Genomic DNA, 20,862 nt, shown 5'->3' on the forward strand with positions numbered 1-20,862 from the left:
GAGGGAGAGAGAAAACAGGGAATTATAGACCGGTCAGCCTGACCTCAGTAGTGGGTAAAATGATGGAATCAATTATTAAGGATGTCATAGCAGTGCATCTGGAAAATGGTGACATGATAGGTCCAAGTCAGCATGGATTTGTGAAAGGGAAATCATGCTTGACAAATCTTCTGGAATTTTTTGAGGATGTTTCCAGTAAAGTGGACAAAGGAGAACCAGTTGATGTGGTATATTTGGACTTTCAGAAGGCTTTCGACAAGGTCCCACACAAGAGATTAATGTGCAAAGTTAAAGCACATGGGATTGGGGGTAGTGTGCTGACGTGGATTGAGAACTGGTTGTCAGACAGGAAGCAAAGAGTAGGAGTAAACGGGTACTTTTCAGAATGGCAGGCAGTGACTAGTGGAGTGCCGCAAGGTTCTGTGCTGGGGCCCCAGCTGTTTACATTGTACATTAATGATTTAGACGAGGGGATTAAATGCAGTATCTCCAAATTTGCGGATGATACTAAGTTGGGTGGCAGTGTGAGCTGCGAGGAGGATGCTATTAGGCTGCAGAGTGACTTGGATAGGTTAGGTGAGTGGGCAAATGCATGGCAGATGAAGTATAATGTGGATAAATGTGAGGTTATCCACTTTGGTGGTAAAAACAGAGAGACAGACTATTATCTGAATGGTGACAGATTAGGAAAAGGGAAGGTGCAACGAGACCTGGGTGTCATGGTACATCAGTCATTGAAGGTTAGCATGCAGGTACAGCAGGCGGTTAAGAAAGCAAATGGCATGTTGGCCTTCATAGCGAGGGGATTTGAATACAGGGGCAGGGAGGTGTTGCTACAGTTGTACAGGGCCTTGGTGAGGCCACACCTGGAGTATTGTGTACAGTTTTGGTCTCCTAACTTGAGGAAGGACATTCTTGCTATTGAGGGAGTGCAGCGAAGGTTCACCAGACTGATTCCCGGGATGGCGGGACTGACCTATCAAGAAAGATTGGATCAACTGGGCTTGTATTCACTGGAGTTCAGAAGAATGAGAGGGGACCTCATAGAAACGTTTAAAATTCTGACGGGTTTAGACAGGTTAGATGCAGAAAGAATGTTCCCAATGTTGGGGAAGTCCAGAACCAGGGGTCACAGTCTGAGGATAAGGGGTAAGCCATTTAGGACCGAGATGAGGAGAAACTTCTTCACCCAGAGAGTGGTGAACCTGTGGAATTCTCTACCACAGAAAGTAGTTGAGGCCAATTCACTAAATATATTCAAAAGGGAGTTAGATGAAGTCCTTACTACTCGGGGGATCAAGGGTTATGGCGAGAAAGCAGGAAGGGGGTACTGAAGTTTCATGTTCAGCCATGAACTCATTGAATGGCGGTGCAGGCTAGAAGGGCTGAATGGCCTGCTCCTGCACCTATTTTCTATGTTTCTATGTTTCTATGTTGACTATCCACTGTTGGAATATTGTCAGTGTCCTCTACCGTAAAGACAGATACAAAATATTTGTTCAGAGTTTCTGCCATCTCCATATAGGATTCTGACGGGACTGGACGGGTTGGATGCGGGAGGAATTTTCCCGATGTTGGGGGGGTCCGGAGCCAGGGGGCATGGTCTTGGGATGGGGGGGTAAGCCGTTTGGGACTGGGATGGGGAGTGACTTCTTCACTCGGAGTTGTTGACCTGTGGAGTTCCCTGCCGCAGAGAGTTGTTGATGCTGGTTCACTGGATATGTTCAGGAGGGAGTAAGATATGGCTCGTACGGTTAAGGGTATGGAGAAAAAGCAGGAAAGGAGTACTGAAGGAATGATCAGCCATGATCTTATTGAATGGCGGTGCAGGCTCGAATGGCCTACTCCTGCACCTATTTTTTCTATGTTTCTAACCCGGGGGCCCTGTGAGCTCAGACAGTGTGTAACCCGGGGGACCAGTGAGCTCAGACAGTGTGTAACCCGGGGGCCCAGTGAGATCAGACAGTGTGTAACCCAGGGGCCCAGTGAGATCAGACAGTGTGTAACCCGGGGGCCCAGTGAGATCAGACAGTGTGTAACCCAGGGGCCCAGTGAGATCAGACAGTGTGTAACCCGGGGGCCCAGTGAGATCAGACAGTGTGTAACACAGGGGCCCAGTGAGATCAGACAGTGTGTAACCCGGGGGCCCAGTGAGATCAGTCAGTGTGTAACCCGGGGGCCCAGTGAGATCAGACAGTGTGTAACCCGGGGGCCCAGTGAGATCAGTCAGTGTGTAACCTGGGGGCCCAGTGAGATGAGACAGTGTGTAACCCGGGGGCCCAGTGAGATCAGTTAGTGTGTAATCCGGGGAGAATTCTGGTGATTTTCTGTAAGTCCAGACGGGCGGGACTGGGATCTGAGGAAAAGGATAAAATCAAACAGAAATACTGGGCATATACTTTTCTGAAACATTGGAAAAACACTTTACACTACATTCTACTTCACAACATTAATAATCTTCTAATTTTCTGCCCTGCCATAATTAGATCTCCCGGTGAATGGCGGAGTGATTGCGAATGTTCCACAGCTGGAAGGAAACAGGGATTGTGGATTGAGGAACAACAGCCGGTGAACCAGCACAGGATTGTGAGAGCACCAACCAGGGAGCCCCTTCCGATTGAAAGCGCTTCAATAGATCGACTGGGGAGAAAGGTAAGAGAAAGTACCATTTACTCAGATACACACCGGTCCTGTAGACAGTACACACAGGTTACAAGGTAAGGCAGGAAATGAGACTGGGAGAGACTGACCACCGAGCATAATTATCCAGCATGAGGCCGTGCAATGGGATGTGAAGTGAGATCAGTTTCTGTCTCTAAACACACAGTCACAGTGAATCTTGTGTGTGTTTTAGAGTAAAGGGCTTTGATCTAAGAGGTGACTCCAGTTTGAGGCAGAGCCCAGCAGATGGACCCATCTCTGTACATTCGGTGGGACTGAACTCACACCGACACCATCAGATCTCAATGTTCAAATATTTCCCATCTGGTGAGAAAGCCAATGGAAAGATTGAACTGGAAGCATGTCGTCAATTCACTGATCACGATGCACAGACCAATCTGAAATACCAGCACGGCCTATCACTGACAGAATCAATTATTCATTCATGAACATTTAGAATTATAACTAAATATATTGATAATGACTAATATTGAAGCATTTCCAATTAATTGATTACTAGAGATATGTAGTATTCGAATATACTGAAACAGAGATATGGAGAGTTGTAATTTATTGATTGGCGTCGTACTTAACCCTGAGATGAGCTTCCGAACCCATATTTCCTCAATCACCAAGTACGTTTACTTCCAGCTCCATAACATCGCCGGTCTCTGCCCCTTCCTCAGCTCAACTGCTCAAACCCTCATCCATGTTTCTGTTACCATTACATTGGATTATTGCAATGCTCTCCTGATCGGCCTCACACCTCGCATTGTCCGCAAACTTAAGCTCATCAAAAACACTCCTGCCGTATCCTTACTCAAGAACACAAGAAGTAGCAGCAGGAGTAGGCCATAGGACCCCTACTGTCTGCTCCGCCATTTAGTCAGATCTCTATTCAATAGAGAATTTCAAAGATTCACAACTCTGAGTGAAGAAAGATGTTCTCATCTCAGTCTTATATGGCTGATCTCTTATTCTAATACTAGGACTTCAAGTTCTAGACTATCCAGCCCTTGTCAATTCCTCTAAGAATTTTATATGTATCAATGATGTCACCTTCCGTTCTTCTAAACTCCAGAGAATATAGGCCTATTCTACTCAATCTTTCCTCGGCCGTCTCATCCCAACTTGTACCAATTTCCATTCACCCATCACCCCTGAGCTCGCTGGACTACATTGGCTCCAAGTCCATCAATGCCTCGATTTCAGAATTCTCATCCTTGTTTTGAAATCCATCCAGGACCTTGCCCCTCCCTGTTGCTGTAACCTCCTCCAGCCCTACAACCCTCAGAGATCTTTGCTTTCCTCCAATTCTAGCCTCTTGCACAGCCCCAATTTTCATCCCTCCAACATTGGTGGCCGTACCTTCAGCTGCCGAGGCCATACGCTCTGGAATTCCCTCCCTAAACCTCTCCACCTTTAAAATGCTTCTCAATACTTACCTTTTTGAACAAGCTTTTAGTCACTTGTGCTAATATTTCCTTATGTGACTGGGTGTCAAATTTTGTTTGATAACGATCCTATGTAATGAGAAAGGACTAATTAGCAATCTTGTTGTGCGAGGCCCCTTGGGGAAGAGTGACCATAAGATGGTAGAATTCTTTACGAAGATGGAGAGTGACACAGTTAATTCAGAGACTAGGGTCCTGAACTTAAGGAAAGGTAACTTCGATGGTATGAGACGTGAATTGGCTAGAATAGATTAGCAAATGCTACTTAAAGGGTTGACAGCAGATAGGCAATGGCAAACATTTAAAGATCACATGTTTGAGCTTCAACAATTGTACATCCCTGTCTGGAGTAAAAATAAAATGGAAGGGAAATTAAGGATAGTGTTAGATCCAAGGAAGCGACATATAAATTGGCCAGAAAAAGCAGCAAACCTGAGGACTGGGAGAAATTTAGAATTCAGCAGAGGCGGACAAAGGGTTTAATTAGGAGAGGGAAACTAGAGTATGAGAGGAAGCTTGCTGGGAACATAAAAACTGACTGCAAAAGCTTCTATAGATAAGTGAAGAGAAAAACATTAGTGAAGACAAACGTAGGTCCCTTGCAGTCAGATTCAAGTGAATTTATAATGGGGAACCAAGAAATGGCAGACCAGTTGAACAAATACTTTGGTTCTGTCTTCACAAAGGAAGACACAAATAACCTTCCGGAAATACTAGGCGATCGAGGGTCTAGTGAGAAGGAGGAATTGAAGGAAATCCTTTAATAGGCGTGAAATTGTGTTAGGGAAATTGATGTCATTGAAGGCCGATAAATCCCCCTGATATTCTGCATACCAGAGTACTTAAGGAAGTGGCCCTAGAAATGGTGGATGCATTGGTGATCATTTTCCAACAGTCTATCGACTCTGGATCAGTTCCTATGGACTGGAGGGTAGCTAATGTAACCCCACTTTTTAAAAAAGGAGGGAGAGAGAAAACGAGTAATTATAGACCGGTTAGCCTGACATCGGTAGTGGGGAAAATGTTGGAATCAATTATTGAAGATGAAATAACAGCGCATTTGGAAAGCAGTGACAGGATCAGTCCAAGTCAACGTGTATTTATGAAAGGGAAATCATGCTTGACAAATCTTCTCGAATTTTTTGAGGATGTAACTAGTAGAGTGGACAAGGGAGAACCAGTAGATGTGGTGTATTTGGACTTTCAAAAGGCTTTTGATAAGGTCCCACACAAGAGATTGGTGTGCAAAATTAAAGCACATGGCATTGGGGGTAATGTACTGAGTTGGATAGCGAACTGGCTGACAGACAGGAAGCAGAGAGTCGGGATAAACGGGTCCTTTTCAGAATGGCAGGCAGTGACTAGTGGAGTGCCGCAGGGCTCAGTGCTGGGATCCCAGCTATTTACAATATACATTAATGACTTAGATGAAGGAATTGAGTGTAATATCTCCAAGTTTGCGGATGACACTAAGCTGGGTGGCGGTGTGAGCTGTGAGGAGGACATTAAGAGGGTGCAGGGTGACTTGGATAGGTTCGGTGAGTGGACAAATGCATGGCAGATGCAGTATAATGTGGATAAATGTGAGGTTATCCACTTTGGTGGCAAAAACACAAAGGCAGAATATTATCTAAATGGCGGCAGATTAGGAAAATGGGAGGTGCAACGAGACCTGGGTGTCAGTCATTGAAAGTTGGCATACAAGTACAGCAGGCGATGAAGAAGACAAATGGTATGTTGGCCTTCCTAGCTAGGGGATTTGAATATAGGAGCAGGGAGGTCTTACTGCAGTTGTACAGGGCCTTGGTGAGGCCTCACCTGGAATATTGTGTTCAGTTTTGGTCTCCTAATCTGAGGAAGGACGTTCCTGCTATTGAGAGAGTGCAGCGAAGATTCACTAGACTGATTCCCGGGATGGCAGGACTGACATATGAGGAGAGACTGGATCGACTGGGCCTGTATTCACTGGAGTTTAGAAGGATGAGAGGGGATGTCATAGAAACATATAAAATTCTGATGCGACTGGACAGGTAAGATGCTGGAAGAATGTTCCCAATGTTGAGGAAGTCCAGAACCAGGGGACACAGTCTAAGGATAAGGGGTAAGCCATTTAGGACTGAGATGAGGAGAAACTTCTTCATCAGAGAGTTGTTAACCTGTGGAATTCCCTACTGCAGAGAGCTGTTGATGCCAGTTCATTGGATATATTCAAAAGGGAGTTAGATATGGCTAAAGGGATCAAGGGGTATGGAGAGAAAGCAGGAAATAGATACTGAGGGAATGATCAGCCATGATCTTACTGAATGGTGGTGCAGGCTCGAAGGGCCTAATGGCCTACTCCTGCACCTATTTTCTATGTTTCTATGTGAAGTGCCTTGGGACATTTTACTATGTTTAAAGCGCGATATAAATGCAATTTGTTGCTGCTAACTGAAGATATTTTGAATTGTAATGACTCTCACTGGGGTACAGTTTCCTTTGTCACTGACTCTCACTGGGGTACAGTTTCCTCTGGCACTGACTCTCACTGGGATACAGTTCCTCTGGCACTGACTCTCACTGGGGTACAGTTTCCTTTGTCACTGACTCTCACTGGGGTACAGTTTCCTCTGGCACTGACTCTCACTGGGATACAGTTCCTCTGGCACTGACTCTCACTGGGGTACAGTTTCCTCTGGCACTGACCCTCACTGGGGTACAGTTCCTCTGATAGACTCTCACTGGGGTACAGTTTCCTCTGACACAGATTTACTGTGTATCTAATTCGTGCTGTCTGTGCCCTGGGAGTGTTTAATGAGACAGTTTGGAAGAAGCTTTAATCTGAAACTGATCAGGAGCTGTGGGTGGAAAGTTTTCAGTGCAGTGGCAGATTGTACTGCTGCTGAATTTGAATTGATAAGCTGCCCAGCGCGGTCGGGACGAACACCGAAGTTTGCCCTGTGGCAGTGTAGAGGGAACTTTACTCTGTATCTAGCCCATACTCCACCTAATCTGTGGGAATTTATTGTGATTTTGAAATCAATTGCTAGGGTACATAGAGAGAAATTTATTCTGCTGCGGTTGGTGTTTAGGACGAGGGGACATAACAGTAAAATCATAAAAACATAAGAAATAGGAACAGGAGTGGGCCATACAGCTCCTCGAGCCTGCCCCGCCATTTGATTCGATCATGGCTGATCTGATCATGAACTCAGGTGCACTTCCCTGTTCACTCCCCTTAACCCCTTATTCCCTTATCAGTTAAGAAACTTTCTAACTCTATCTTAAATCCATTCAATTACCCAGCTTCCACAGCACTCTGAGACAGCGAATTCCACAGATTTACAACCGTCTGAGAGAAGAAATTTCTCTTCATCTCAGTTTTAAATGGGCGGTCCCTTATTCTAAGATTATGCCCTCTAGTTCTAGTCTCCCTTATAGGTGGAAACATCCATTCTGCATCCACCTTGTCTAGCCCCTTCATAATCTTATACGTTTCGATAAGATCACCTCTTATTCTTCTGAATTCTAATGAGTAGAGGCCCAACCTACTCAACCTTTCCTCATAAGTCAACCCCTCATCTCCGCAATCAACCTAGTGAACCTTCTCTGAACTGCCTCCAAACAAGTATATCCTTTTGTAAATATGGAAACCAAAACTGCACGCAGTATTCCAGGTGTGGCCTCACCAAAACCCTGTACAGCTGTAGCAAGACTTCCCTGCTTTTATACTCCATCCCCTTTGCAATAAAGGCCAAGATTCCATAGGCCTTCCTGATCACTTGCTGCCCCTGCATACTAACCTTTTGTGTTTCATGTACAAGTACCCCCAGGTCCCTCTGTACTGCAGCACTTTGCAATCTTTCTCCATTTAAATAATAACTTTCTCATTGATTTTTTTTCTGCCAAAGTGCATGACCTCACACTTTCCAACATTATACTCTTTCTGCCAAATTTTTGCCCACTCACTTAGCCTGTCTATGTCCTTTTGCAGATTTTTTGTGTCCTCCTCACACATTGCTTTTCCTCCCATCTTTGTATCGTCAGCAAACTTGGCTGCGTTACACTCGGTCCCTTCTTCCAAGTTGTTTATATAGATTGTAAATAGTTGGGGTCCCAGCATTGATCCCTGCGACACCCCACTAGTTACTGATTGCCAATCCGCGAATGAACCATTCATCTCGGCTCTCTGTTTTCTGTTAGTTAGCCAATCCTCTATCCATGCTAATATTACCCCCAACCCCGTTAACTTTTATCTTGTGCAGTAACCTTTTATGTGACAGCTTGTCATATGCCTTCTGGAAGTCCAAACCAGTGCCAGGCCATTCAGGAGAGATGTTAGGAAACACTTTTTCACTCAAAGGATGGTTGAAGTGTGGAACTTCCCACAATAAGCAATCGATGCTCGCCCATTGAATAACTTTGGGCCGGTTGTGATTTCTGCCCAGTGACCCATTGCTTGTTCCCTTGGATTGGATCTTTATTAATTCCTATGGTTTCATTTCAGTTTAACTGCTGGACCCACCACTCAAAGCACTTTGTCTGATCTGCCCCTGGGAATGAGCAGACTCCTCCCTCATCTCCCACACTGCACCGTGTCTCCTCCTCTTTCCTCCTTGGTTGCGTTCCACACTCTGGGCCCTGGCCCTTCCCTGGGGATTCTCAGTATGAACAGGGGGATGTGTGTTGAGACAGGATGTCCCAGCTCTCCACCTTTAAAGGGACCCGGAGAGGACCCGCTGGGCTGAATGGCCCTGTTTTATGACATCACTGCAGTGCCTAGCAACCAACCTTCCTGAGCCGTGCTCATGATGGGTTGGCAGTGTCTGATGGGACAGTGTAGAGAGAGAAAGACTTGGATTTATTTGGTGCATTTCACGACCACCGGACCTCTCAAAGCGCTTTACAGCCAATGAAGTACTTTTGGATTGTAATCACTGTTGTAATAAGGGAGATTTACTCTGCATCTAACCTGTGCTGTACCTGTCCTGGGAGTGTTTGATGGGATAGTGCAGAGGGAACTTTACAATGTATCTAACCCATGCTGTACCTGCGCTGGGTGTGTGTGATGGGACAGTTTAGAGGGAGCTTTACTCTGTATCTAACCCATGCTGTACCTGCCCTGGGTGTGTTTGATGGGACAGTGTAGATGGAGGTTTACTCTGTATCTAATCCATGCTGTACCTGCCCTGCGACTGTTTGACGGGACAGTTTAGAGGGAGCTTTTCTCTATCTAAGCCATACTGTACCTGCCCTGGGAGTGTTTGATGGGACAGGGTAAAGGGAGCTTTACTCTGTATCTAACCCGTGCTGTACCTGCCCTGGGTGTGTCTGATGGGACAGAGTAGAGGGAGCTTTACTCTGTATCTAACCCGTGCTGTACCTGCCCCGGAAATGTTTGATGGATAATGTAGACGGCGATATACTGTGTATCTAACCTAACTAACCTGGCAAGTTGTGAAGAGGATGCAAATAATCTACAAAAGGATATAGACAGGCTAAGTGAGTGGGCAAAACTTTGGCAGATGGAGTATAATGTGGGAAAATGTGTGGTTATCCACTTTGGTAGGAGAAATAAAAAAGCAAATTATTATTTAAATGGGGAGAGAATACAAAATGCGGTGGTGCAGCGGGATCTGGGGGTCCTTGTACATGAAACACACAAATTTAGCATGCAGTTCCTGTAATTAATTTGGAAGGCAAATGGAATGTTGGCCTTTATTGCAAGGGGGATGGTGTGTAAAAGTAGGGAAGTCCTGCTGCAACTGTACATGGCATTGGTAAGACCACACCTGCAGTACTGCGTACAGTTTTGGTCTCCTTATTTAAGGAAGGATATACTTGCACTGGAGGCAGTTCAGAGAAAGTCTCACGAAGTTGATTGCTGAGATGAAAGGTTGAGCAGGTTAGCCCAAAACTCCTTGGAGTTTAGAAGACTTAGAGGTGATCTTATTAAAACATATAAGATTTTGAGGGGGCTTGACAGGGTAGATGCAGAGAGGATGTTTCCCTTCGTGGGGGAACCTGGAACTAGGGGACATATTTTCAGAATAAGAGGTCGCTCATTTAAAACGGAGATGAGGAGGAATTTCTTCTGGGAGGCACGTGAATGTTTGGAATTTTCTACCTCAGAGAGCTGTGGGGGCTGGGTCATTGAATGTATTTAAAGTGGAGATAGACAGATTTTTGAAAGATAAGAGAGTCAAGGGTTATGGGGAGCGGGCGGGGAAGTGGAGTTGAGGCCTGGATCTGATCAGCCATGATCTTATTGAATGGCGGAGCAGGCTCGAGGGGCCAAATGGTCTACTCCTGCTCCTATTTCTTATGTTCTATACCTGCCCTGGGAGTGTTTGATGGGACAGTGTAAAGGGAGCTTTACTCTCTGCCTAACCCGTGCTGTACCTGCCCTGGGAATGTCTGATGGGATAGTATAGAGGGAGGTTTACTCTTATCTAATCCATGCTCTACCTGCCCTGCAAGTGTTTGATGGGACAGTGTAGACGGAGCTTTACTCTGTTTCTGACCCATGCTGTACCTGCTTTGGGAGTGTTTGATTGGCAGTGTAGCAGGAACTATACTCTGTATCTGACCCGTGCTATACCTGCCGTGAGAATTTTAGATTGGACACTGTAAGGGAGCTTTACTCTCTAACCCGTGCTGTACCTGCCCTGGCAGTGTTTTTGGGACAGTGCAGAGGCAGCTTTGCTCTGTATCTAACCCGTGTTGTACCTGCCCCGTGAGCTTTGATGGGTCGGTGTAGGGAAAGCTTTCCTCTGTATCTAACCCGTACTGTACCTGCCTTAGTTGTGTCTGATGGGACAGTGTAGAGGGAGGTTTACTCTGTATCTGACATCTGCTGTACCTGTTCTGGGAGTGTTCGATGGGGCTGTGTAGAGGGAACTAAACTCTGTATCTGACCCGTGCTATACCGGTCCTTTGATGGGACAGTGTCGAGGGAGCTTTATTCTGTATCTAATTTTGCTGTACCTGCCCTGGCAGTGTTTTTCGGACAGTGCAGAGGAAGCTTTACTCTGTATCTAACCCGTGCTGTACCTGCGCTGGGAGCGTTTGATGGGATAATGTAGATGGAGATTTACTGTGTATCTAACCTGTGCTAACCAAGCAAGTTGTGAGCAAGACGCAAAGAATCTACAAAGGGATATAGATGGGCTAAGTGAGTGGGCAAAAAATTAGCAGATGGAGTATAATGCGTGAAAATGTGAGGTTATCCACTTTGGTCAGAAAAATAAAAAAGCAAATTATTATTTTAAATGGGGAGAGATTACAAAATGCGGTGGTACAGAGGGATCTGGGGGTCCTTGTACATTAAACACAAAAAGTTAGTATGCAGGTACAGCAATTAATTAGGAACGCAAATGGAATGTTGGCCTTTATTGCAAGGGGGATGGAGTATCAAAGTAAGAAAATCCTTTTGCAACGGTACAGGGCATTGGTAAGACCACACCTGGAGTACTGCGTACAGTTTTGGTCTCCTTATTTAAGGAGGGGTCATTCTCTATGGCTATACTTGCACTGGAGGTAATTCAGAGAAGGTTCCCGAGGTTGATTGCTGAGATGAAGGGGTTGTCATATGAAGGAAGATAAAGCAGGTTGGACCTATATGCATTGGAGTTTAGAAGACATCGAGATGATCTTATTGAAATGTATAAGATTCTAAGGGTGCTTGACAGGGTAGATGCAGAGAGGATGTTTCCCCTTGTTGGGGAATCTAGAACTAAGGGGCATATTTTCAGAATAAGAGGTCACCCATTTAAAACTGAAATGAGGAGGAATTTCTTATCTGAGGGTCGTGAATCTTTGGAATTCTCTACCTCAGAGAGCTGTGGAGGCTGGGTCATTGAATATATTTCAGGTGGGGATAGACAGATTTTTGAACGATAAGGGAGTCCATAGTTATGGGAAGTGGAGTTCAGGCCAGGATCAGATCAGGCATGATCTTATTGAATGGCGTAGCAGGCTCGAGGGGCCAAATGGCCTACTCCTGCTCCTATTTCTTATGTTCTATACCTACCCTTTGAGTTTTTGATGGGACAGTGCAGAGGGAGATTTGCTCTGTATCTAATCCGTGTTGTACCTGCCCTGGGAGTATTTAATGGGACAGTGTAGAGGGAGCTTGACTCTCTGCCTAACCCGTGCTGTAGCTGCCTTGTGAGTGTTTGATGGGACATGGTAGAGGGAGGTTTACTCTATATCTAATCCGTGTTTTACCTGCCTTGGTAGTGCTTGATGGGATAGTGTAGACAAGGCTTTACTCTGTTTCTGACCCGTGCTGTACCTGGTCTGGGAGTGTTTGATGGGGCAGTGTAGAGGGAGCTTTACTCTGTATCTAACCTGTGCTGTACCTGCCCTGACATTGTTTGATGGGACCATGTAGAGGGAGCTTTACTCTGTATCTGACTTGTGCTGTACCTGCCCTGGCAGTGTTTGATAGGGGAGTATAGAGGGAGATTTACCCTCTGCCTAACCCATGCTTTACCTGCCCTTGGAGTGTTTGTTGGCCAGTGTAGAGGAAGCTTTACTCTGTATCTAACACATACTGTACCTCCCTGGGAGTGTTTGATAGTGGGAGTGTAGAGAGATTTTTACTCCGTATCTAACTTGTGCTGTATCTGCTCTGGCATTGTTTGATGGGACAGTATAGAGGGAGCTTTACTATGTATCCAACCTGTGCTGTGCCGGCCCTGAGAGTATTTGATGGGACAGTGTAGAGGGACCATTAGGTTGTAAGCCTTCAGGTCCAGGGGACTTTTCCACCTTTCGTCCCATTATTTTACTGAGCCCTTTTTTTGTGATAGTGATTGCTTTTAAGTTCCTCCCTTGCTATAGCCCCTTGATGATCTATTATTGGGATGTTTTTAGTGTCTTCTACCATGGACTGATACAAAATAATTGTTCAAAGTCTCTGCCATTTCCATGTTCCCCATTATTAATTCCCCAGTCTCTTCCTCTAAAGCACCAACGTTTACTTTAGCTACCCTATCCTTTTTATATACCTGTAGAAGCTCATACTATCTTTTTTATATTGCTTGCTAATTTACTCTCATAATCTATCTTCCTTCTCTTTATTATTTCTTTAGTCATCATTTGCTGTTTTTTAAAATTTGCCAATGCTCTGGCCTCCCACTAATCATGGCCACTTTGTATGCCTTTGTTTTCAAATTGATACCATCCTTTACTTCCTCAGTTAGCCACGGATGGTTCTCCCTTCGCTTAAAGTTTTTCCTTCTCACTGAAATATATTTTTGTTGAGTTATGAAATATCTTCTTTATTGTCTTTCACTGCTTCTCAACCGTCTCGCACTTGAATCTATTTTCCCAGTCGACTTAAGCCAACTTTTTTTTATACGTTCACGGGATGTGGGCGTCACTGGCAGGGCCACCATTTATTGCCCATCCCTAATTGCCCTTCAGAAGATGGTGGTAAGCCATCTTCATGAACTGCTGCAGTCCGTGTGGTGATGGTAGTGCCACAGTGCTGTTAGGGAGGGAGTTCCAGCAATTTGACCTAGCGACAATGAAAGAATGGTGATATGCTTTCAAGTCAGGATGCTGTATGACTTGGAGAGGAACGTGGAGATGATGGTGTTCCCATGTGCTTGCTGCCCTTGTCCTTCGAGATGATAGAGGTCGCGGGTTTGGGAAGTGCTGTCGAAGAAGCCTTGACTAGTTGCTACAGTGCATCTTGTAGATGGTACACACTGCAGCCACGTTGTGCTGGTGGTGGAGGGAGTGGATGTTTAAGTTGGTGATGGGGTGTCAATCAAGCGGGCTGCTTTGTCCTGGATGATGTCGAGCTTCTTGAATGTTGTTGGAGCTGCACTCATCCAGGCAAGTGGAGAGTATTCCATCACACTCCTGGCTTGTGCCTTGGTGGAAGAGGCTTTGGGGAGTCAGGAGGTGAGACATTCGCTGTAGAATACCCAGCCTCTGACCTGCTCTTGTTCCCACAGTGTTTATGTGGCAGGTCCAGTTAAGTTTCTGGTCAAAGGTTACCCCCAGAATGTTGATGGTAGGGTATTCGGCTATAGTAATGCTATTGAATATTAAGGGGCGGTGGTTAGACTCTTGCTTGTTGGAGATAGTCATTGCCTGGCACTTGCCTGGAAACCGAATCATGGATTCGGTTTCACCCCCTGCATCCAGACACAGCTGCCTGAAGAGACTTGCCACTTATCAGCCCAGGTCTTGCTGTATGCGGGCTTGGACTGCCCCATTATCTGAGGAGTTTTCAATCCAACTGAACACCGTTCAGTCATCAGTAAACATCCCTAGTTCTGTTTTCATACCTTTGTAGTCGCCTTTATTTAGAGTCAGGGCATTGGTTTGAGATCTGACTTTCTCACCCTCCAACTGAATTTGAAATTCAACCATGTTATGTTCACTTTTTCCTAGAGGATCCTTTACTATGAGATCATTTATTAATCCTGTCTCATTACACCACCAGATCTAAGATAGCCCGCTTCCTGGTTGGTTCCGCAACGTACTGTTCAAGGAGACCATCCTAGATACATTCTATAAACTCTTCCTCAAGTCTACCTTGGCCAATTTGATTTGTCCAATCAATATGAAGATTAAAATTGCCCATGATTATTGCCATACCTTTCTTACAAGCCTCCATTGTTTCTTGATTTATACTCCATCCAACAGTGTAGCTACTGTTAGGGGGCCTATAGACTACGCCCACCAGTGACTTCTTCCCCTTATTATTTCTTATCTTCCCTCAAACTGATTCTGCATCTTGAGCTTCTGAGTCAATATAATTTCTCACTACTGCACTGATCTCATCGTTTATTAACAGAGCTACCCCATCTTTTCCTTTCTGTCTATCTTTCTGAATTGTTAAATACCCCTGAATATTTAGTTCCCAGCCTTGGTCACCTTGCAACCACGTCTCTGTAATGGCTATTAGATCATACCCATTTGTATCTATTTGTGCTGTCAACTCATCTATCTTGTTACGAATGCTGCATGCATTCAGATAACAAGCTTTTAATTTTGTCTTTTTACCATTTTTCCCTGCTTTGACCCCACGGTCTGTTACACTCTTATTTTTATACATTCTGTCCCTTCCTGTCACAGTCTGGTTATCATTTCCCCCACCACTACCCTGCTCTATTGCCTTCTCCTTGCTCTTTGACTTTTAAAATTTCTGCTCACCTGAACCTACCCGTCACCCCCCCCCATTATTTAGTTTAAAGGCCTCTTTACAGCCCTAGTTATTCACTTCGCCAGCTCACTAGCACAAGGCTCCTTCAAGTGAAGCCCGTCCCAACGGAACAGCTCCCTCTTGCCCCGGTACTGGTGCCAGTGTCCCATAAATCGAAACCCATTTCTCCCACACCGGTCTTTGAGCCACGTGTTCATCTCTCTGATCTTATTTACCCTATGCACATTTGCTCGTGGCTCGGGTAGTAATCCAGAGATTATTGTCTTTGTGGTTCTGCTTTTGAATTTAGCTCCTAGCTGCTCAAAATCCCTCAGCAGAACCTCTTTCTTTGTTCTACCTATGTCATTGGTCCCTACGTGGAACACGGCAACTGGATCTTCCTCCTCCCACTCTCCAGCCCAGAGGAGATGTCCTTAACACTGGCACTGCACAGGTATCACAGCCTTCGGGACTCACGCTCATGGCTGCAGAGAACAGTATCTATCTCCGAAAATATACTGTTTCCTATCACTACAACATTTCTTTTTACTCCCCCCACTTGAATGGCCTCCTGTACCAAGGCACTCGCTCGTAGTCACACCATCCTGTCCCTAACCATGACCAAATTTGAATTGATGAATCTAAGGGGTGTGACTGCCTCCTGGAACACAGGGTCCAGGTAACTCTCCCCCTCCCTGATGTGTCGCAGTGTCTGCAGCTCGGACTCCAGCTCATCAACGTGGAGCTGAAGTTCCTCGAGCAGCCAACACTTACTGCAGATGTGGTCGCCGTGGACCTCAATGGGGTCAACCAGCTCCCACATGCAGCAGCAGTAACACATTGCTGCCCTGCCATCTCGAATGTATTCAATTAATTAAGTTTTCACATTTTGAAAGTTTAGATTTTTAATCCCAGCTCTTAATTTAAACCAATGCCCAAGAAAAGAGCGAAAAACTGACCAACCAATCACTTATCTGCTTTCCTTTGATGTCACATTTTGAATCTTTTTATTTCTTATCCTCCCAGGTCACTTGGTGCTGTTTCGGCTGTCTGCTCGGCTGACTCACGCCCTTTGTAGGCTTACCGCTGCTCCCACTCTCTCGCCCTTTCCGAAGTCCCGCTGCTCGGCTGACTCACGCCCTTTGTAGGCTTACCGCTGCTCCCACTCTAGCGCTCTTTCCGAAGGGATGGGCGCAAGTAGGTTTTTCCCCTCGTATTGGTTCTCTCACCATCTGCTGCAGGCCCAGTCTAGTAGCTATGTCCTTCAGCACTCGGCCAGCTCAGTCACTAGTGAGCCAGTCTTGATGGACATTGAAGTCCCCCACCCAGAGTACATTCTGTGCACCTTGCTACTCTCAGTGCTTCTTCCAAGTGATGTTCAACATGGAGGAGCACTGATTCATCAGCTGAGGGAGGGCGGTAGGTGGTAATCAGCAGGAGGTTTCCTTGCCCATTCTTGATCTGAAGCCACGAAACTTCATGGGGTCCGGAGTCGGTGTTGAGGACTCCCAGGGCCACACCCTCCTGACTGTATACTACTGTGCCGCCACCGGTGGGACAGGACATACCCAGGGATGGTGATGGAGGAGTCTGGGACATTGGCTGAAAGGTATGATTCTGTGAGTATGACTATGTCCGACTGTTGCTTGACTAGTCTGGGACATCTCTCCCATTTTTGGCAGAAGTCCCCAGATGTTGATGAGAAAGACTGGGCTGGGTGTGCCGTTGTCGGGTCCGTAGCCGGTGCGGAGGTCGATGCCGGGTGGTCCGTCCGGTTTTATTCTTATTGTTTTTCATAGCGGTGGATCAATTGATGAATCAATATGATCTTATTGAATGGTGGAGCAGGCTCGAGGGGCCAAATGGCCTACTCCTGCTTCTAATTCTTATGTGCTTATTCCCGAGCCCAGATCCTGTCTCTATATTAAGAGCAATGGTCCCAACACTGACCCTGGGGGACACCACTGTTTACATCCCTCCAGTCTGAAGAACATCCATTAACCACTACTCTCTGTTTTCTGCCCTTTACCCAACTTCCTCTCCACGCTACCCCACTTCCTTTAATACCATGAGCCTTAATTTGATCAACAAGCCTCCTGTCCGGCACCTTATCAAACACCTTTTGACAATCCATCTACACAACATCCATTGCATTTCCTTTCTCACTGCACTGTGTTATTTCCTGCAATAATCCCTGCTGTCTGTCCTGAATCAATCCATTTCACTACCAAATGTTGCGACATTTACTTCTGTAGCCACAATACCCCGCGCAGGTGTAAAGTGCTCCATCAATGACACCAGGAGCCCAGACACGGGACCAGGATGTGCTCTGAGCAGGCGCAGTGCCAGTGGTGGAGGTGGTCTGAGGCAGAAGAGACGTTCTGCGAGTCGGTAGGAGCTTGTGGGCTCAGCGGAGGAATTGGACCCCTGGGTGGGTTGGGCAGCTTCATAAACACCTGATGTAGGCCTCAGGCCCCGAATATGAGCCTGCAGAATACATGTTTGACTTGTGCTGATAGACCTGACCACTCAGGGTAACTAGCCGAATTCTTGGACAGGATCAGGGCACCTGCGCGGCCATCTTGGTACAGGAGCAGAGGGGAGCTTTAGGGTCCCAGTGACCTCGAGAGAAAATCATTTCCTCATTTATTCTCAGTCTGCACACACAGGATGTAAAACTGAACCCAACCAGAGAAGAGGGAGTGAGAAAACTGCAGATGGAAGAAAGAAATGATGGAGGTGGTGCGATGAGTTTGGATTTCAGCACAGGATGGAGGGAGAGTGTGTGGGATGGGAATTTACAGCTTTGGGGAACAAGAGAGGAAAGAATGTTCCATAGAAACTAGGATTGTCTGTCCTCAGTGCTGACTTTTGTAAACTCCTTTTACAGAATATTAGAAAAAGAGGTTTACAGATGGGAAACTCGAACCAATCACAGTCACTCGATTCACCTGTATATCATCGGCCTTTGACTGTGGAAGGAGAAACGTTTGTCTGTTCTGTCTGTGGGAAAAGATTTCAAACATCAGTGTGACTGGTAAAGCACCGAGACACACACACCCGAGTGAGAGTGTTCCAGTGCACTGCCTGTGGAAAGAGCTTCAACCAGTTACACAGCCTGAAAAACATCGCACCATTCACAGCGGGGATAAACCGTATATTGTTGTGTATGTGGACGAGGCTTCAACTGATCGTCCAACGTGGAGAGACACGAGGACATCCATGCCATGGAGAAACCGTGGGAATGTGGGGACTGTGGGAAGGGATTCAATTGCCCCTCTGCGCTGGAAACTCTTCGACGCCGTCACAACGGAGAGAGGCCGTTCACCTGCCCCGCGTGTGGGAAGGGATTCACTCGTTCATCCCACCTGCTGGTACACGAGCGAATTCACACTGGGGAGAGGCCGTTTACCTGCTCCGTATGTGGGAAGGGATTCACTCAGTCATCCAACCTGCGGATACACCAAAGCATTCACACTGGGGAGTGGCCGTTCACCTGCGAGTGTGGGAAGGGATTCACGCGATCATCCCACCTGCTGGAACGCCAGCGAGTTCACACCGGGGAGAGGCCGTTTACCTGTCTCGTGTGTGGGAAGGGCTTCACTCAGTCATCCATCCTGATGAGACACCAGCAAGCTCACAAGTAACTGCAGGGGTTGGACTCTGCTGATATTATTGCCGTTAATCACATCCAGGACTGAACCCTGTTCACTCGGACCGTTGGGGTTTGTTGCTGCTGGTGTAATTAATCCCTATAACTGGGCTGGAGTTTAATTTTCTGGATATCATAGAATCATAGAATGGTTACAGCACAGAAGGAGGCCTTTCGGACCGTCGAGCTCGTGCCGACTCTCTGCAAGTCCCACTCCCCGCCCTTTCCCTGTGGCCCTGGAAATGCTTTATTTCCGGTACTTATCCAATTCCCTTTTTGAAAGCCACGATTGAATCTGCCTCCACCACCCTTTCAGGCCAAGCATTCCAGATCCTAACCACTCGCTGCTTAAAGAAAGTTATTTCTCATGTCGCCTTTGGTTCTTTTGCCAATCACCTTGAATCTGTGTCCTCTGGTTCTCGACCCTTCGGCCAATGGAAATATTTTCTCACTACTCTGTCCAGATCCCTCATGATTTTAGAGCACCTCTATCAAATCTCCTCTCAACCTTCTCTGTTCTAAGAAGAACAACCCCAGCTTCACCAGTCTATCCATGTAACTGAAGTCCCTCATCCCTGGAATCATTCTTGTAAATCTTTTCTGCACCCTCTGTCAAATAACTGTCAAATAAATCAGCTTTGTTTCCTACATACAGTGAGTCGATTCCTGGATTTCTCCAAGAGCAAATCATGCTTGACAAATCTTCGAGTTTTTTGAGCATGCAACTAGTAGAGTGGGTAAGGAAGAAGCAGTGGATATGGTGTATTTAAAATTTCAAAAGGCTTTTGACAAGGTCCCACACGACATTAGTGTGCAAAATTAAGGCACATGGTATTGGGGGTAATGTATTGATGTGGATAGAGAACTGGTTGGCAGACAGGAAGCAAAGAGTGGGAATAAACATGTCCTTTTCAGAATGGCAGGCAGTGACTAGTGGGGTACCGCAAGGTTCAGTGCGGGGACCCCAGCTATTTACAATATACATTAATGATTTAGACGAAGGAATTGAATGTAATATCTCCAAGTTTGCAGATGACACTAAGCTGGGTGGCAGTGTGAGCTGTGAGGAGGATGCTAAGAGGCTGCAGGGCGACTTGGACAGGTTAGGTGAGTGGGCAAATGCATGGCCGATGCATTGTAATGTGGATAAATGTGAGGTTATCCATTTTGGTGGCAAAAACAGGAAGGCAGATTATTATCTGAATGGTGACAGATTAGTAAAAGGGGAGGTGCAACGAGACCTGGATATCATGGTACATCAGTCATTGAAGGTAGGCATGCAGATACAGCAGGCAGTAAAGAAAGCAAATGGTATGCTGGCCTTCATAGCGAGAGGATTTGAGTATAGGAGCAGAGAGGTCTTACTGCAGTTATACAGGGCCTTGGTGAGGCCACACCTTGAGTATTGTGTGCAGTTTTGGTCTAATCTGAGGAAGGACGTGCTTGCTATTGAGGGAGTGCAGCGAAGGTTCACCAGACTAATTCCCGGGATGGCAGGACTGACATATGAAGAAAGACTGGATCAACTAGGTTTATACTCACTGGAATTTAGAAAAATGTGAGGGGATCTCATAGAAACATATAAATTAGAAACATATAAAATTCTGACGGGACTGGACAGGTTAGATGCAAGAAGAATGTTCCCGATGTTGGGGAAGTCCAGAACCAGAGGTCACAGTCTAATGATAAGGGGCAAGCCATTTAGGACCGAGATGAGGAGAAACTTTTTCACCCAGAGAGTTGTGAAACTGTGGAATTCTCTACCACAGAAAGTTGTTGAGTCCAATTCGATGGATATATTCAAGAGGGCGTTAGATGTGGCCCTTATGGCTAAAGGGATCAGGGAGTATGGAGAGAAAGCAGGAATGGGGTACTGAAGTTGCATGATCAGCCTTGATCATATTGAATGGTGGTGCAGGCTCGAAGGGCCGAATGGCCTACTCCTGCAC

The 20,862-nt window shown here is 46.1% G+C and overlaps 1 pseudogene; it reads left to right on the plus strand.

Moving 5' to 3' along the window:
• Positions 1-19,824, plus strand: part of LOC139274113 (zinc finger protein 721-like) — a 367,939-nt pseudogene extending 348,115 nt beyond the window's left edge.
• Positions 19,825-20,862: the final 1,038 nt, after the last annotated feature.

This window comes from Pristiophorus japonicus, chromosome 9, assembly GCF_044704955.1.
Source record: "Pristiophorus japonicus isolate sPriJap1 chromosome 9, sPriJap1.hap1, whole genome shotgun sequence".
In the NCBI taxonomy this organism is placed as follows: Eukaryota; Metazoa; Chordata; class Chondrichthyes; family Pristiophoridae; genus Pristiophorus; species Pristiophorus japonicus.